Genomic DNA, 19,765 nt, shown 5'->3' with positions numbered 1-19,765 from the left:
GCCCTTGTCCATCTGTGTTGGTATTTTACCCATTGCACTCGGGCGGAGAATGCTATTTTCATCACAAACCAGCACGGCGAACCCTGCCATCCTGTGCGACAGATGGAATTCACTTTGTTTAAATGTCACCGGCAAACAATAATAAAAGTGCAATGGGAAAGAGAGTGAGCGGCGCATGTTTGGTTTTGCACGAAACCCCAAAAAATAGACCACAAAATCAATGTACTCGTGGCACAACACAATCAACGCAGGTCATGGCTTTGTCCCTCGCGTTTGACCTCTGACCCCTATCCGCTGTGATTTCGTTAATCTCGGTGTTTACTCGACGTTGTAGTCGGACATTGTGAATATGTGGTAACTCCGGCCGTACGCATACTCACTGTATAAATATTAAGGAACTGTGATGATTCATTAATTTAACAGTCCAGGGAGCACCTCCATTGCTATGCTGTGCCCACTGTCTGGAATTCTCTCCCACCCTGAAGCCATGTACACTTACTCTCATTCACTATTAACAGTTTTTGTTATTTTACCAAGTCGGGCCCATTTTTTGATCTTTTTTTTAGAAGCGACCTCGCCAGATTATTAGCATTTTTATTTTTTAACCCAATTTGCAATCCAACCCATAAAACGTGAAATAAACTATCACAGCATCATTCTACACCGTGCGCCGTGACAGCCTGCATCGACACGAGGAGGCTGGCCTGATATAAACAGGTGGGACACATTCATAGGAACACGTGGGACACTTTCATAGAAACACGTGGGATACAATAATAGAAACATGCGAGACACATTCATAGAAACACGTGGGACACATTCATAGAAACACGTGGGACAGATTCATAGAAACACGTGGGACACATTCATAGAAACAAGTGGGACACATTCATAGAAACACGTGGGACACATTCATACATTTATAATCTCGGAGATGCATAAGTAACCACGATGAATACACGCATCAAGACTCCGTGCATGTGAATGTGGGGCACAGCAGCAGGGCAAGAGGCGGAGCGCCTCGGGAACCTCCCAGGTTGCTGTTGCCAGATGCTGCTGCTGCTGCTGGCTGCTGCTGCTGTTGCGGCTGCTGCTGCTGCTGTTGCCGGCTGCTGCTGCTACGGCTGCTGCTGCTGCTGCTGTTGCTGGCTGCTGCTGCTGTTGCCGGCTGCTGCTGCTGTTGCTGTCACAAATCCTGAAGACCACCAAAGCCGCCCCCCCCCCCCCATTCTCTCCCTCTCTCTCCCTCTGTGTCTCTCTCTATATAGACTCGCGATGAGTCTGCGTGTGAAATATTTGGCTTTACAATGAGACACGGGAGTGGGCCTGGTGAAACATTCGCTGACGGGACCGCTGCACTGACGAACTCGCCGTGCATAGCCCGCACCTCCGGTTAGCGCGGTTGGCTACGTACGGTGCAAAAGAAGTTCAACATACACACGTACATATCATGGTTCATTTTCGTCGTCATCGTCATCATCGTCAGTCATGGCCAGTCAACCCACTGCTGCTGGACGAAGGGGTCTCCAAGCTATTGACGTCTCTCCCGACCCCTCATGTAATGATTCCCCTGGTGCCTGCACGCAAACTGATTTCATCGCTCCACCTCTCGGTGGACGTATTCTCAGATGCGTTCCATTTCCTTGGCCGCCACTGCGTTATCATTATTATCATCATCAGCATTAACCATCGGTTATTGTCTATTCAAGCCGTCCCTTGTCTTGCCCAAGCCCACGGTATTAACAGTGCCGACGATGCCTTTAGCCTGCCTATGTTCTCTACTCGACGTGCTGATCACCATCCTGCCTCTGGGTGTTATCTATGAGCACGCAAATCTCCCCCCACGCTCCCTTGTGGAATTTACAGTTTTCGTTCCATTCTTTGCGTCGATGAGCCGTGTTTCACGACAGGTAGCAGGCGATGATGAAACACGTTGTTATTCTTCTGCTCACCGCATTGGTATTATGCTACTGGCTCATGGGTAATTAATATATACCATTGGAACCTACTTTGCCAGTAGCAAAATATGATAATTGTTTTTTTACCCTTTTATCTGGCAAAAAAACTGATACCTTTTTTACAAGGAGTCATGTTTGCATTGACCACAATACCTGCGGTCGGAATGCAAACAAAAAACACAACTTTGATAACGTAGCACTGTCCTTGAAATTGATTGGTCCACACCCGAGACAGCTTTTCTTAGAGCCTAGTCTCACATGGTGTTGGACCAGATGACGCCAAAAGGCGCACAACTCAAAGACAATGCACAAATTATCATATGTTTCTACTGGCAAAGGAGGTTCCAATGGTGTAAATGCTTACCCCGAGCTCTCATACACAGACGGCAAGTCTGACTCTCCACGTAAATAAAATGTGTTTATTTCCGTCCATCACCTTGATGTCTATCTTGAAGGAACGATGCAACCAATCAAGCGCAAGACAGCGGACAGGGTGACGTTAGTCCTGACATACCACACATCAAACCTGGCCATCAACGAAAACCGATCGACCCTGGACAATTTTCACACCCGACGAGTGATGCAGTTGCTGCCAAACATTTCTGTTGTTGAACGACTTCCATGTTGTGTGTTCCGCACAAGCACAAACCTCGGGGATCTACCATTACTCGTCTCCAATGCGGAACGCCAGCCAGCGACAGCAAGAAACAACAGAAGCATGTCGGGCTCCTTCTCGCATAAGCAGCGACGACACGGAGGGCTCTGCATGAAAACAAAACCCTGGAGCCCGTTCCGATCAGCGACGGCTACAGAAAATGCGTGCACAATCCGCCAAGCACTGCGGTGGAGGATACTGGACAGATAACAAACAAAAAACCAACGCGTATCCTGGCTGATAGACACTCATTCTAGATTTGAAGCTTTCGTGACTGTAAGGATTCATACTATTAGTTTTTTTGGTAATGTCACGTAGGTAAAAAATGAAATAAAATTTCATAAAAATAAAATAATAAAAGTCACGACGTTTCGGAGGCAACACAAGTCTCCGTCATCAGGTGGGACTTGTGTTGCCTCCGAAATGTCGTGACTTTTATTATTTTATTTTTATTAATTTTTATTTCATTTTTTACCTACGTGACTTTACCGAAAAAACGTAGTGTATGATAGACACTCGTGGCAATTCGCGTTGGCTGGCCTCATAAACGCGGGCCAGAGCTCTCGTGATGGCAACATTAACTCGAGCGCTGCAGTCAGCGTTTCCCCAAGAACAACATCAGGAATACGGGGCGACCTTCCCACTAGTTTACTCGGCACGCCATGCCATGCTGGTGTCAGCAGAATTTTCACGAGCTCCGGTGGATAGTTGTCCTAATTGCCTAATTTAGGGAATATACATTTTTTATGTCTTTAATTTTAGTACACCCAGACGATATGGCTAATCACAGCCGTCACGTGGCTACCGCTACTCACTGTATGTTAGCCAATGCCTGCAAGTACTGAGTTAAGGGTATGATTGCGAGTGCAATGCTTGTTGGGGATTAGCTCAGCCCATCATTCATGTGCGGTCAACAAAACGAGAACCACTTTGTGGGAAAGTCAACAATAGCTGTCCTATGGATAGACTCGCCCCCTGCCATAGGAATGTGGAATTTCCACCACTGTCTCAGGGCTATAAACAGGAGATGAGCACCGCCTCAATACTCATTAGAGTCGGAAATTACTTTCCTCAACAAAACTAAAATATGTGAGGCTGTGGTTGAGGGTCAGTGCGACTCATGATGCCGATTGTATGAAGAGGACAGCCCCAGAGAGTCTCAAGGCTCTTTGTCAGGAGGGTGCTGCATTGGGATGTTTGGCTAACTGCATTCCAATAGTGTTTGGCTTCATGTGGGGTACATTAGAATATCTTGAGAAACCCCATGCATACTCAACAACGACATCTGTTGGGTCACCCATCCAAGTTCTAAACCAGGTTTCAATTTTTTTCAGCTCCTAAAATTCTCCGAGATCGGGCATATTTATGGCGATTCGTTTGTAGGAAAATATGTACCACAGCAAGCAACATAAACATTGGGGTTCCTCAAAATGTGCCACATGACTTAGTTGGAATCGTACATAGCAATCAATCTCCATCGAACAAAACTGGTCACCGCATCGCACGCTTTTAAATGCACTTCTGTGGCTGTCTGGAATGCCTTTTTCTTCCCATATTAGGAAGCCACTGAGGCTATGCAATTTTAAATCATCCAACTTGAAGACTAATTTATTTGCAACTGCTTTTTGTGTTTAGTTTGTTGTCCTTCTATCGCACCTCCGATTAGCACGGTTGGCTACGTACGGTATGAAACAAGTTGAACATACGGACACACATTCTCTAATTAACTCATCTCCAGCTCGTGTCGCGTGCAATCACAAAACCAGGAGTGGATGTTCGCTACCGATCCGAACTGGAGCCACGGCACACATCTCTGGCCTGACCCTAGTCGTGGGCTGCACGCCAGGGCAGGGAACCCCACGTGGCATCGCCCACGTGGCTTGCAGCCGAGGTCCTCAGCGGTGCTGCAGTCATAACCGTGACAACCTGTACTGAAATTTGCACGGTGCAAAAACATACACGCATACAGACTAATGCCGCAGGTCACTCTTGCAGGTGAGACGATCCTGGTCTTTTTCGTTCCCACTTGGCTGAATAAATAATAAAATATAACCGTGGAGATTTGGCCATCGACATGAGAATGTGGAATTTCTACCATGGGCTCAGGACCATTTTCTTCTTTGCTGCCCCTAAGCAACGTCCTCTCCGGCTCCCCCTGAGCCAACGTGTGGCGCGTCAGACGCGCGGCATGGACGAACGGTGGCTGGCTGTGATGGACGGTGATGGGGGGGACACCGGGAGGTGCGCAGAGAAGGGGGAAGAGCGGAATCCGAGTGAGACATCAACCACTGGAACAGAACGGAAGCTGCCTCAGTCGAAAGCGGCAGCGACGGGCGGATAGAAAGTTGAGAGAGAGAGAGGAGAGAAAGCACGGCGAGGAGATGCCAGGGAAGGGAACGGCCATGCCCCAATGGCTCAAAAGGGGTCAAAAGGCCAAGGTAGTAGAACAAGGGGGTGCATGAAGTTGATGGATCAATGCCTACAGCTGCTCAGCCATTCTCTTTTTCTCTTCTTGCAGGAGGCACACCATCTGCTGTGAGCTGGACATTGCTACACAAACCCAGCGTCCCGCCCGCTCCGCTGTTTGTGCGCGGGTGGGAGCGGTGGTGCAGTGGTTAGCGCTACGCTAAGCCACGAACCCGGCGACCCGAGTTCGACTCCAGCTCACGGCCAGCACGCGTGGCCACTATCTGAACTGGTCATGGGCCTCCCTTAGATCGACTCTTCTTCAAATGAGTACCTGGTGCGGTGTGTAAAACATCGCCACTGGGGAGACAAAGGCGGCCGGGCGTGGTGCTGGTCACCTACCCCCTCGTGTGCGGTTCCGGCCTTCATAGGCGCTTGCTAATAGCACTTGCCCCAACAGTCGTTAAATTTATACTGGATAATCTTTGTCTTTGTGTCTCTTTGCGTGTGCGTGCGCGCGCGGCAGAATTACAGTCCAATCGCAGGATTACCCTCGGATTCATTGCGCAAAGTAACCAACGAACCCCCATATAATTAAGCCGCTCCGTGTATGCCTCACCTGGCAGAACAAAGAGGCATTGATCGGGCGATGGTTTTGATTGCGCGCTCGCGAACGGGGGGGGGGGGGGGCTGCTGTGACGGCGCATAGCCGGGCAGCGCTGGGGACGCGGCGCGGTCAGCGGCACAGGGAAGGCGCAGCGGCCCAGATGAAAACAACAACAACAACAACCACCACACCATTGTGTGGCACATCCACGTCAATTTAGCACGGGCGGCCTTCCGCGGTGCACGGCGGTCACTGGTGACGCGACGAGACGATCTCGGCGTCTTCACTCAGACTCGGGCTCACTCCGTCTCGGCACGGTCGCTCGCGCTTTGGCCTCTGGCCGGTGACGATGGTGGTGGCGGTCGTGATGAGCGTGATGATGGTGGTGGTGGTAGTGATGAGGGTGGTGGTGGTGGTAGTGATGATGGTGATTATGGTGGTGACGATGGTGGTGGTGGTCGTGATGAGGGTGATGATGGTGGTGGTGATGAGGGTGGTGGTGTTCGTGATGAGGGTGATGATGGTGGTGGTAGTGTTGAGGGTGGTGGTCGTGATGATGGTGATTATGGTGGTGATGAGGGTGGTGGTGGTCGTGATGAGGGTGATCATGGTGATGGAGGTCGTGATGATGGTGATTATGGCGGTGGTGATAAGGGTGGTGGAGGTGGTGGTGATGATGAAGGTGGTGGTCCTGATGATGGTGGTGATGGTGGTGGTGATGAGGGTGGTGGTGGTGATGATGAGGGTGGTGGTGATGATGATGATGGTGGTTATGACGATGGTGGTGATGGTGATGATGAGGGTGGTGGTGATGATGGTGGTGGTTATGATGATGGTGGTGATGGTGATGATGACGATGATGGTTATGATGGTGGTGATGGTGGTCGTGATGATGCTGGTTATGATGGTGGTGATGATGATGGCGGTGGTGATGATGATGGTGGTTATGATGGTGGTGATGGTCTCTGGTGGGCAGCGGTCGTTGACACCGTCACGCTAAATTATTTCCGTCCACTCGCAGTCACCGTCGACTAAATTTAAACACGCTTCTTTGACGGATATTTTCGTCGCTAAATTACGCTGAAAAGTTCATCACGATCCAGATTCAACGTGTGACGGTTGCAAATCTCCATGGCAGCTGTGGATCTCGAGCAGAGTGAATCGTCATTGCAATCCGTGGTCTCGCCACGGGTCGTGCTTAGACGAATTCACCTGATTCAAAATCATCAATCGGTCAATCATTAAATCAAAGCCCTTCATTTAAGCAGCTGACAGCTCAATATAATTAATTATCTCGCTTCAAGCAAAGACCGAAGCAACCGTAGTAACATATCGACAATTGTTATTTATTGGCAGTGTTCATTTGGAAACTTGGCATGGCACGTAGCCGTGGACTGCTTGTGAATGCGCTTGGGATGTCTGTAACGGCCGCCCTGGCCTTTGTGGAAGAGCGGCAGCACTCGTTGCTAATTCCCTGCAGAAATTACCAGGGATTAAAACGTCGACTCAGATCGGTCAAGTGGAGATCTGCGCTAATAACCAGGCTACCCAATGGCCCAATTTACGTGGTGAATTGATAAGACAGACAGGCCTGGAATGCCACGCTGCCGGGGGAGAGCCAGGGAATTCCTCGAGGAGGCAGCTCACAGCCGCTTCTTTTTGCGTTTCGTGTTTGTCGACCTTCCCCGGAACCTCCGATTAGCACGGTTGGCTACGTACGGTGCGAAAGAAGTCCAACGGACGGTACATACGTGCTACCTCAAGCAAACCCAGCCTACGGCTGGCTCGTCACATCCACCGAACGTCCGGCCCGCGGGCCATATAAGGCCCCGCGAAATCATTTGGTCTGGCCCTGTCAAGGCAACCGCAGGCGGTATTCTAAATTCAATAAATCTAGGAGCAAACCTGGAAAAGCAGTTGCGAGTAGCAACATCATCAATACCAGCTAACATTACACGCCTCACCAAAGAGAAGCAGTTCCAGCCATCGCATTAGGGGTGAGTTAATTAAATGTTTGAACAAATATAACAGGCTAATTTTTAAGTTGATAATTTTAAATGGCCCGCGACTTATGTTATAAATATCCAAATTCTATTTGAATGAGGCCGGAGTACCCCCACTTAACCTCACCAGGCCTCGAGCCGCCGATCGACTCACTGTGGTGCGCTCATCAGTCCTGGCGTGTGGACAGAGGTGGAGGGATTCAAGGACACCTGCTCCGTTGTTTCAGTTGCGGTGCCAGGAGGCGAATCGAACCGGATTGCAACCCTGGATCGCAACGCCAGCGTGCTAACCACTACGCCGGGGCAGATTCAGAGAGATGCGGGACAATGCTTTGACAGACACCCAACTGGCCCATGAGCATTCCAAGTATTCGCTAATGATCACACGTGGAAATCTGGTCTCTTGGGGGGACTGGTCAGGAAGATCCGCTGCTGCAGGTCCCACAGAGAGTGGCTTCTGGCGGTTGGCTGAGCAGTGGGCTCAATAATCCCTGCCCGAGCGTGCCGTCTTCTGTTTGACAAAATAATGAACGTTCAATGGGCGCAATCATTACATCAATACAGCCCTTCTGCCTCCCCGCCGCAGTCCACCAAAGCCGTGTCGCAAAGGATCAGCCCTTGCGTGGCAACAGCACTGGCCTCTAGCCGCGTGTCTGTCACGAAGCGCATCTCAGGATGATGACACGTGGCACAGGCACCGGCAGCCCGACAAGCGGCAGGGTTCCGTCAAGATGTCCCGGTGAGCACGGCTGACTGCTTCTGCATCAATGAGTGCGATGCTATGTAAATAGGTTCAGGTGCAGCGCCGCTATTTTGTTTTTCCACGCCACGGCTTTTCAGGATGTCCCTGCACTATTCGGAGCGACAGAGAGAACATTATGTAGGGTGTGTTCTTTGGCGTACTCCTCCACGCCGACCAGACGTCTCGGGAGATTTGACGTCTCTATGTATTGTGCCGTCAATTAGTTTTGTAACTACAGAAGAGTTTATACGCGCTGCAAACCACTGTAATCCACACTCTGCATTTTTTAGAAATACATAATTGTTAATGCAAGCTTGGGAGAGGCTCTAGTAACCAAACTTTATCCCACCGGTCGATATACTGTGGACAACTTGCCCATTTGTTTTAATTGGCGTGCCGGGAGATTGAATTGAACTGGAAACCTCTACATTGCAAGTCCGGTGTGCTGGCCATCACACTATTGCAGCATCCCAGTATGTAGGGACAAAAATTGCGCTGTCGGTAATGCATCTCCATTGGAACCATGTTATAGTGACCTCCTATAGCAGTTACGGTGACGCATCTCCATTGGAACCGTGTTATACTTACCTCCGATAGCACTCTTTCGCATAGCGCTGCGTTGACCAAGAACGCATCCTGAGCGCAATAAGAAGTGTGCCTGCATTATGCGATATAATGAAAAAAACGATGTACAGTATACCACAATGTGTGTGCCAAATACATTAAGCGTGTGTAACGTGGAGGGAAGGATAGATAATTAAAAAGTCTAAATATTGCACAGGCATTAAGTGGACAAAAATCTCGCATGCACACACGCATGCACACAGCCTTGTAATTACATGGAAATGTGTCGTTTGAAAACCCTGCGGCTAAATGGTTTGTTCCTTCCTCGAGGAAGTGCTGGCAAAGGTGTCATTAATCACAAGGTCTAGACACAGACTGTACCATTTATACATGTTCGGGGGAAGGGATGGGTGGGGGGGGGGTCCACACACCTACACGTGAGTCAATTTTTTTCTGTATTAGGTGACTTCCCACAAAGCCTACAAGTCTTGAGTTTCAAAAAGATCCAACATACTGAACCCAAATAAAAAAAAATGAAAAGAGTCCAGCTGTTAAATAAGATACAACAAAACTGTAACTTGTAAACTAAACGTGTCACCAGGTAGACATTTCTGCAGTGGAACGAGGGTTAGCACGAATCTCTCGTACAGCAGCTGGTGTGCAAGGCGCCACTGCGGTAGAAATTACCCATCGACAGAATGTACACTCAGTTTGCAAAAGCAATCGTTCGTTTGTGTTTCTTTCACGTGGCATTTTGAAGAGCAAGTGGCAACATATTATAGGTGCGCGTCGAGTCTGGTAAATCCGTTGGATGCTATCGCGAGTTGCTTTGATGCACGTTCAGTTCATCGGAGTGAACGAGCGGCGAAGGCAGTTGATCATCGAGCATGGCTCGGCGCGGGATTGCGCGAATAGTGAATTGAATAGTCTAATGAATAGTGAACTGAGTAGTGAAGTGAATAGTGAATTGCATAGTGAATTGAACACTGAATTGAGTAGCGAAGTGAATCGTGAATCGAATCGTGAAGTGAATAGTGGTTTGAATAGTTAATTGAATAGTGAACTGAGTAGTGACGTGAATAGTGAATTGCATAGTGAATTGAACACTGAATTGAGTAGCGAAGTGAATCGTGCATCAAATCGTGAAGTGAATAGTGGATTGAATAGTTAATTGAATAGTGAACTGAGTAGTGAAGTGAATAGTGAATTGCATAGTGAATTGAACACTGAATTGAGTAGCGAAGTGAATCGTGCATCAAATCGTGAAGTGAATAGTGGATTGAATAGTTAATTGAATAGTGAACTGAGTAGTGAAGTGACTAGTGAATTGCATAGTGAATTGAACACTGAATTGAGTAGCGAAGTGAATCGTGCATCAAATCGTGAAGTGAATAGTGGATTGAATAGTTAATTGAATAGTGAACTGAGTAGTGAAGTGAATAGTGAATTGCATTGCGAATTGAACACTGAATTGAGTAGCGAAGTGAATCGTGAATCGAATCGTGAAGTGAATAGTGGATTGAATAGTGAATTGAATAGTGAACTGAGTAGTGAAGTGAATAGTGAATTGCATTGCGAATTGAACACTGGATTGAGTAGCGAAGTGAATAGTGAATTGAGTCGTGTAGTGAATAGCAAATTGAAGAGTGAAGTGAATGGTGGATTGAATGGTGAATTGAATAGTGAATAGAACAGTGAATCGAACATCGAAGTGAACAGCGAATTCGAACAGTGAACACAATTTGTGAATTCAATAGCGAATTCGAATGGTGAATATTAATTGAAGGGTTATGTGAATGGTGAAATGAAGAGTGAATGGAGCCGTGCTTGCCCACTTCGCGAGTGAGCCGCGAGGTCTCCGTGTCGTGCTCACGCGTCAACTGCAGCGTGGCGAGAAGGGCTTGCGCCGTGCGTCTTAGCCGAGGAGGCGCGCCAAGAGGCACGCCACGACATTTGACCACTCTGGGAGTTCCTGCACCTCTAGAGTCAACGACGCTTTGTCACAGTTTGTGATGTGAGCCGATCGTGCACACGCCGACCATGAACCACGATGCTCTTGTGTATGACGGTTGAATCATCATCATCATCATCACCGGCAACAGCATCATCATCATCATAACCATCGATGTATCTATAGCACAAGATGCACTGTGACAGATTCAAATGTTGTCATGCAATACAATTGAAGTATGAATTCACAGACCGTGGTTAATCCACTGCTGGATGCAGGTCTCGTCACACCGAGTCATGATGTCGCCAACACTCAGGCTCTCGCAATGCGGTCCGCAAGAGGCGGCGATTGTTTGACCATACTTCACCACGCTTGGCCAGAGAGGGCCAGTGAAGATATTTATGCACGCAACGTTTAAGCACTCGTCCTGTTTATGGTTTAAAAAGGTGCCTCTGTGAGACTTTCCTGAACTCGGCTTATACTGTTATTATAGTGTACATGTATTAAATCAAATCTTAACTTGCATTTATGCAAACTATGAATATCGTTAGCATGGCACGGGCAATTAGACTGCTGTCAGTTTGTCGTATTGCTTCGATAGCCGATCGAGACGTGATGAAATTCCAAGTAGACATAAAAAAAAACTAAACATACACACACGCAACTGCATCGTTTAAAAAGACCAACAACCGACAATCGTCCGTGATAAGTGCCGCCAGATCTCGCGTGATTCTCCAAAAGCAGCTCAAAAGCAAAAGAGCTCGATGGGCTGCACGTGGCTAAACGAAGGGCATCGTGAACGAAGACGCCGTGATTGAAAGGCACGAATCAACGCTCCCCTCGCGCCGCAGCTCCCAGCTGACCGCTCACTCAACACGAGGAATCTCGCGCCGCAGTCGAGCGCACCTCCACAGGACGCCCTCAATAATTAAACAAAATCCAAGGAGCCCACGGAGCCCCCGCACGTCGGAACGCCTCACCTTACCGTACGCGGCAGGGGCTGCTGCTGCTGCTGTTGGCCTCGGGGCTGTTGCAGAACGTCGAGTCAGCTTCTCACGGAAGGAGACTGAGCGCCCGACGCGCTACCCATATCCAGCGTGCATGTCAATGCGGCATCCTCCTCCTCCTCCTGCTGCTCCTTCCTGCCTCCTCCTCCTCCTTCTTCTCCCACGACCACCGCACCAACTCCTCCTCGTTTCCCCAGCGGCCCGTGAACATGCGCTGCTGACACACTCGCTGGGGATGTGTGGGGAGGAGGGCGATGTGGGGGGGGGCGGCTAGCGGGGCTTGGTCAAGTCTTGCTCCGCGGGGGGGGGGGGGGGGTGCAAATCTCTAATTACGGCATCATTTGCAGAATTTAGATAGCCGCCTATTGAGTCCCGGCACGACAACACGCACGAGTCGCGGGTTGTGTTATTTTTAGAGGGTCTGGTGCATGGGCCCCACTGCGCGCGAAGACTGATGCTCAGTCGCGTCTCTCACTCTGTCCACCTCCCCTCCCCCCGCTGTTCATCTCTCCCCCACCACTCTCTCTCTCTCTCCTTGCACGTTCTGTCTGTCTCCTCCCTCTCTCCCTCCTCGACTGCTCTCTCCGCTGCATTCCTGATCAGGATAGCGCGCACAGCTTCCCCGCATCCCAAGAATGCTTTGGGAGACTCTCCGCATGCCCCCTGCTGCTCACTGCCAATGAGTGTTGCCTTCAAGCGGCGAGTGGCGTCGTGACTCAACAGCGCATGGGTCTCTAGCGGCACGGTGAACCGAATAGCAACTGCAAGAATAGCTTTTAGCCTCTCTGCAATAAAACAGTTGTGTCAAGATGTGAAAACACCAAAATGAAACCTTTTGCAAGGAGTCATGTCTGCATTGATGCTGGCAAGGGAGGTCCCATGGTGTAGCTGCTCGCTCCGAGCTCTCAATGCCCTGATTGTGGCATTGTCTTTGTGCTGTTCGCCTTTTGGCGTCCTCTGGTCTAACACTGTTAGTGAGACTAGGCTCTAAAGAAAGCTGTCTCTGGCGTGGACAAATCAGTTTAAAAGCCAATGCATCATATACTACCAGAGTTTGTGTTTTTTGTTTGGATGTTCGCCACAAGTATATGTGGTTAATGCAGACAAGATTCCTTGCAACAGGTTTCAGTGTGGTGTTTTAACATCTTAACAGAAATGGTAAAACCTACTCTTGTATTTTGATAGTGGCAGGGGAGGTACCACGAGCACAGCAACCGCCGCTGTGCAAGGACGGCCACTGTGGTTCCGTGCGGCTCTCACATGTCCGACGTTTCTGTCCGCATGTCCGGAAACTTCGCGAGGACATTCAGTTCAGCTCAACTTCAGTTCAATCGCCGGACAAGCTCCCAACACGACGCGTAAAACGTCGGACGTCGTGCCGAACGACACGCGGTACGACCCGGAAATGTCATCGGTCCTTGAAAAGTTAAGCACGCTTTGAAAGTTGTGATGATGTACTTTATTTTTTATCACAATATATAATTTGTACATAATCAACGTTTTTGGGTTTAGATCGCGTTATTTATAAATGTGTATAATTTGTAATTGTTACCATAGCATGCTTACTAATGGGCAAATTAGTGCTGTCAATAATTACATTCAGGTACATGCCAATTCTGCTGCCAACTGGACATTGCATTACGCTGGGAGAGGTGGTAATCGTTTTCTGGTTTTATGCCAAAATCTCACGTTTGAAAATTGCACATAAATTATATTAATTCCATACAAAATGCCCGTCATCATATAGAGTACATTTAAATCCTATTTTACAATTAAGTTATTTTTTTGGACGGGCACAGTGTACTGTACAGACCACTTTCTTCATCCATCCGATTTATTTCCCGAGCAACTTTTGTTAAATTCAAGAAATGTACAATTATTTGGACAAAATAAATAAAAACATTTGAATTGTAAACGGGCTTTATGGAACTCGAATGCTATTTTGGATAAGCCGATCTGCAAATGACCGTCGCCTCACGAATGTCTTAAACAATTAATTTCGCAAACAAGCAACTCAGCGAACCAGATTCTGAATGTAATCACGAACCATAATCCATTTAGACGCCACACACAATTTAGTTGTCGTAAGCGCAGCTTTATACTGCTTAGCGCGCCACTTTCACCACGATGACATTAATACGGAATGCCCAGCCAATCTTATAAGTTACCCTCTCTCCCGCATCTGCCAGGTAATGGTTTTGGCACCAAATGGCATCACTGGGGGATTTTAATTAAGGAAGAATCCCCCTCCCTGCCCCCTCTCCCTAGCCTCATACGTTGATGATGATCGCTGCCCAGCATCTCTCGCTGGTGGACCCGGAACAAGGGGCAACTGTTTCGATTTAAAGCTTTCGTGACTGCAGGGATTCATCTTCTTGGTTCTTTCGGTAAAGTCACGTAGAAGGGAAATAATAAAATAAAATAAAAAACTTTTATTTTAATTTTATTATTTCCCTTCTACGTCACGTAGAAGGGAAATAATAAAATAATAAAAATAGACCTATTTTTATTCTTTTTTTATTTCCCTTCTGCGTCACGTAGAAGGGAAATAATAATAATAAAATAATAACATAAACCTTTTTTATTATTATTTTATTATTTCCCTTCTACGTTACTTTACCGAAAGAACCAAGAAGATGAAAGGGCAACTGCTCTGCAAGCCACTGAGGTCGTGAGCCTCGACCCTTCCGCTGTCTCCCCACGTGCCACTCCCCAAACAATTGTAACCGATGCGCACCAAATATTGTCACCCATTGAACAAGTGCTTCTTAATCTCCTCGGGGGCCGGGGGTGGACTAAGTGCGCTGCGCTATGAACCGGGCCAGCATCGGTGGTTGAGTGCAATCTGAACCGGTTGGTTCTGGCTCTGCCCCTTCACCAAGCTGCAGCGACCAGTTTGGTGAAGTATGGTAAAACAATAACAGAAACAAGGTGGAATTCCAACCTCTGAATCATGGCCAACATGATAATAACTATTCCTCTACTGCACGTTTGAGCAGGCAAACAGTCTGGCTAGATTGATCAGTTTGCTGACAAACTCTACAAACACTGTTCAAGCAGATAACGCAGCTTGTGTGCTGGTCTACACGTTGAAGCAAGTGGAACCTCGGATGTTCTTAGCCAATGCATTCATAATTGATCACGGGTCAGGAGGAAAGGCAGGGTTGAACCCAGTTACACAACATACATGACAATTCATGCTCACAGAATTGCAACTTGTGTGTGTGTGCCTTGTCCATCTCGCACACTTCTAACTAGCACGGTTGGCTAAGTACGGCGCAAAAAAAGTTCAACATACATATTGAATACAGCAGTCTACTGTCCAAGATGGGACCTGGGACATTAGCCTGCCAACCTGGGGTGGGTTGATGTTTGCCGCCGTGTAATCCCAGTCGAGTAATTTGCAGAGAGATCTTCAAATTTGGTAAAATCTGGTTGATGTGGGCAGAGCCGTGTCCATGGGGTAACGGTAAATCGGGGCGACGGCCCCGGGCCCTGCGCTCTGGGGGGCGGGGGGCGCGCTTTGACGTCACGGTGTAAGTTTGAAGGCGTCAATGGGCCCACACGGTGCGATTTTCCCTAGGGTCCGCACCCACCCCCCTCCCCCCATGGACGGCCCTATTTGTAGGCGTACGAATTGCGGCCACGGGATCTTTAACGTTCAGCCATGAGGCAGAGAGCGTCTGTTGTAGCATCGGCATGGCTCTAAAGACTCGCAGTCATAATCAAGTTAGTCACTTTAACACGTAGGCTTTAATCAAGTTACCACGGGCAGGTACCAGGCTGCGCTACACGGTTGGTCAGCAGAGTGCGCTTCACCATTGGACTGCTCTTCTATGCTGTCGCATCTGTGCCACACCCCTTTGCACCAACTGGCGCTGACCAGCGTAGTGAAGTACGGTCACGTAGCATCGGACAGGGCCCTCATCCAGCAGTGGATTGATCGACGGGCGTGAACATGTGCACGTTAACATCTAGGCGGTGTCGACTGGGCAGCCAAACACAAGTTGTGAAGCTTTGTTAAGCAAGAAACATGATGACTGTGTCAATTAAGATGTGACTTTCAGCGTCACCACCTTAGCACCCTCTGGTGGCAACAGCGAGTCCGCAGTCCTCTCTGAGCTATTGGGTCGGGACCGCGTGCGGGTTTCCGCACGATGTCCGACGTTGTTGCCCCACACACGAGGAGCCTCGTCAAGGAACCGTCAAGGAGCCAGCCACCAAACGTGAGGAGAGGGGCGATCCGTTTGTAGATTTGCGGGAGGTTGAATCGAACCGGCAACCTCTCAGTTGCCAAGTTTTTTCCAACCGTTCCCATTACGCGCCAACGTTGACCCAACGTTGCCATGTTTACTAGTGGAGGTAAATTCATCATCCCATTACCCGGGTCCTTCCACAGAGAGGGGGCATCACGTGCCAAGTGGGAGGGCTGGTCCATTCTCCCTTCTGCGTTTATCTGGGAACAGCTTTGCGGGGAACAGGGGTAATTTCCATAGATACATTGCTAAGAGGATGTGTGTAAGTTGAACTTCTTTTGCACCGTACGTAGCCAACCGTGATAATCTCGTGGCGCCCGGGGAAGGTAAATTAACTAAATACAAAAATCAGTTCTAAAGAAATGAGATTTCATAATAACTGCAAACTCATTCCTTAACAACTGCTTCAGGATCTGTCAAGAGCGCCTCCGGCAAAGTCACGACAACCCTTTGTGAGTCATCCTGAATTCCTAAGCACACGAGGAGAGTGTCGCAGGCATGTAACAATGAACACATTCGACACGTTTGTCCATTCGTTTATTAAACGAGGTTATTTTTCTCTAGGTTCTTACTCGCGAGATACGTGACACACACACACACACTCGGTTCTTACCCTCTAGACACATGCATTGCATCAGTCGAATGAAGATGAATCTACTTATTATTATAATCAGAATATTTATCATCGAAGAATCCGATGAGCTATGAAGCTCTTTAAAAATATGAATACCCATTAATTTGCCTATTTGTTTCCACATCATATGCAAATGTAACAGGCTCACGGTGTGGAGGTCACTCTCATCTGCTGCTCCCACTGTCTGGATCTTGCTTCCCCGTGCCATCCGTGTTGTCGCTTTCCCTGCCCCTTTTCCAGTCCAGGCCAAAGCCTCTCCTCGTCTCACCTGCCTACGAGTGCCTGCCCCTTCTCTCAATCAATGACCACAGTGTGCACCTCCGATAAGCACCGTTGGCTGGTAAAGAAGTTCAACAGACATTCACGATATGCCTCTGAGTTAATCACCCGGGATAAGCCTGGAATGACCTACAACGTGCATGCCCTCTGTTGGCGCATTTGTGCATAGGGTTAGTGGGCTGTGTGAATACATGTACGGAGGAACGTGAGTGTATGTATGTTGAGCTTCTTTCGCACTGTACATAATCAAGCGTGATAATCGGAGGTGTTTGGGAAGGATAACAAACTAAACACAAAAATGCCATTCTCAAGAAATTAGTTTTCAACTTGGATTTAAAAATACATAGCACCAGCTGCTTCCTAATATCAAAAGGAAGAAATTATTTAAAACTAAACTATTTGTTTTACTTAACAGGTAAGTCCCACTGAGCTATTTAGCTCTTTTTCAGAAGCGCCCTAGCCACAAATGACAGCTCAACGAAACGCATGTTTTTAAATATGGAGGGAAAAATGGAGGATTCGGATGAATATCCACGCGGCCATGGGAAGAATATACAAACTCCAAATATACAGGTGTCAGGGTCGGAATCAAACCCACGACCTGCTGTATACCCGCGGAGGTAGTTATCATCTCGCCACCGTGGAAGAGCTTTCCAGACGGATCTGAAATCGCGCAATGCAGCGACCGTCTTTGTCCGATGGCTATCAGCTAAAGTCCGCTGTGAGGATGACCACCGGAGTTTGCGGGACGGTGTATGCTCCTTGACGAGATCAGCAAGGGAGTGTGGTGCATTTGTGTTTGGCTGTAGTTGGAATGCAGTGATATGTAATAACTTGAAAAAGCAAATATGCGCTTAGAACTTAATTCGGTCGGTGAATCAGCATTATTGTTGTAATAAAAGGCACAAACAGAACCTTGGAAAGTTTCCCCATTTCTAATGCAGGCATTGGCACATTTCCCAAGCAAGAATATTCTGCCACAAATTAACTCTTTGTCAGTTTGAGAACCTGGCCTGGTATGAGGTGGTATGCATAGCAACAGTTTCGTGATTCAAGTGCTGGTGCTAAGTGACATTTCTATATTTTTCATGAATTCAATTATGTTTTGTGAAAGTGAATGACGAACTGATAAAATAACTGATAGTTTTTTTAATGCTGCTCTCTACAGGGTGAACCAGAGCTCACTTGAAAAGGTGGAGATCTCGGTAGTAGCTCAACGATATGCGCTTGCGCGGGGCGTTCTCTCACACGGAGGGTCGCACTGCTGGCTGAGACATCATGACAAAGAGAAAATGAAGAGCAGAGTTCCACTCGGAATGGCGCCGTCGTCGCATTCCTGTTGAGGCGACAGAGCTTTGGGTATTCTGGTGAGAAAAAAAAAGAAACAATAGATAAAATTGGCCTCGGAGTGAATTAATTAGAGTTAATTTAAAGCAAACAGTCTTAAATAGCGTACAGCTGGTCATCATTAGCTCTGTTCGCACCGTGGGCTCGCTGCCAGCTGGACTCATCTCCGTGGTGTGTGCCGTTGATAACGAGTGCCCCTCAAGTGCAGGAATAAGTGGTCGTACCAGCAGCACTTTTAATTGTAATTTGTGGCTACGTCCAAGACTGTTGTGAAAAACAGCTAACGTCGACAGAGAGTCGGAGAGAAGCGCCTTGCTCGTGAAGCGGATTCCTACAGCGATCATTTGCCGGAAAGAATTAAAACTTGTAGCGTGTGGCCGCGCAGGATTCGCTCGCTCTCGTAGAGAGAGGACGACTCAGAGGTTCGACGAGGAACCACAGACGAGCGGGAAGAGAGCCAGTCAGTGGGCCGGTGCCGATAATTACCCGAGTTCTGCGGTTCTCTACATTACCGGCCAACGAATTTTTGGATCAGAATGTGTATTTATCCTGGAGGAATTTGATGGGCTGCAAAGATATTTCTCACAGATGTCCAGTAGGGGCGGGTCAGAAAGTTACAACAACAAACAGTACAAAAACACGATAGGAGTGTAAGCAAATCACAATTTATTGTTTGACCAGGTAAGGCCCACTGAGCTATTAGCTGTTTTCAGAAGTGACTTGAACACAAATTATAGCTCTACGAAGTGGATTATCACATGGAAATTTAAGGCGGCCAAATATTCTCAGCAATCTAAGTTAATGAGTGTTCACGTGTGGACGAAACCTTGCAAAGTAGAAACACTCAGATCCCATATCGTTGGAACAGGTTGAGTCCACATTTGTGCTGTACTGCCTAATCGTGGCAAGCCAAGGGTACCTGGTGCAATGGTTGAACGTTGTAAATGCACCGTCCTCGGTGGTGCATTACCTTGCAAGCGGACAACAAGGGGGATCTTCGCAGATGTTCCCCCAGACAGCGTCCTCAAAGGGAAGATAATCCTGGAAAAAAACCAGGACAGCTGGCAACCCTGGCTTGAGCGTGTTTGAGAATAGAAAACACCGCAGAGAATTGCTACAGAGAGGCCGTGAGAGTTTAATTGTATTTTCTTTGTCCAGTAACCTCTGTGTTCTCTGGCCTAGAGGTTCATGTGAGCTGTGTGGAAGTGTAATATCCGCGAATTCAGGGTGCTTCCAAAAAATATTAACACTTATATGGGACTATTGTTTTTAATGGCAAAAGAACGGATAAGACACTGTAACGATATAACAAAATTTGATTTAAAGCTGTCGTGACTGTAGGGATTCATATTCTTG

The sequence above is a fragment of the Lethenteron reissneri genome, chromosome 57 (assembly GCF_015708825.2).
Source record: "Lethenteron reissneri isolate LAM-NWPU_2019-01 chromosome 57, ASM1570882v1, whole genome shotgun sequence".
Lineage (NCBI taxonomy): Eukaryota > Metazoa > Chordata > Hyperoartia > Petromyzontiformes > Petromyzontidae > Lethenteron > Lethenteron reissneri.
Note: the sequence above shows the minus strand (reverse complement) of the source record.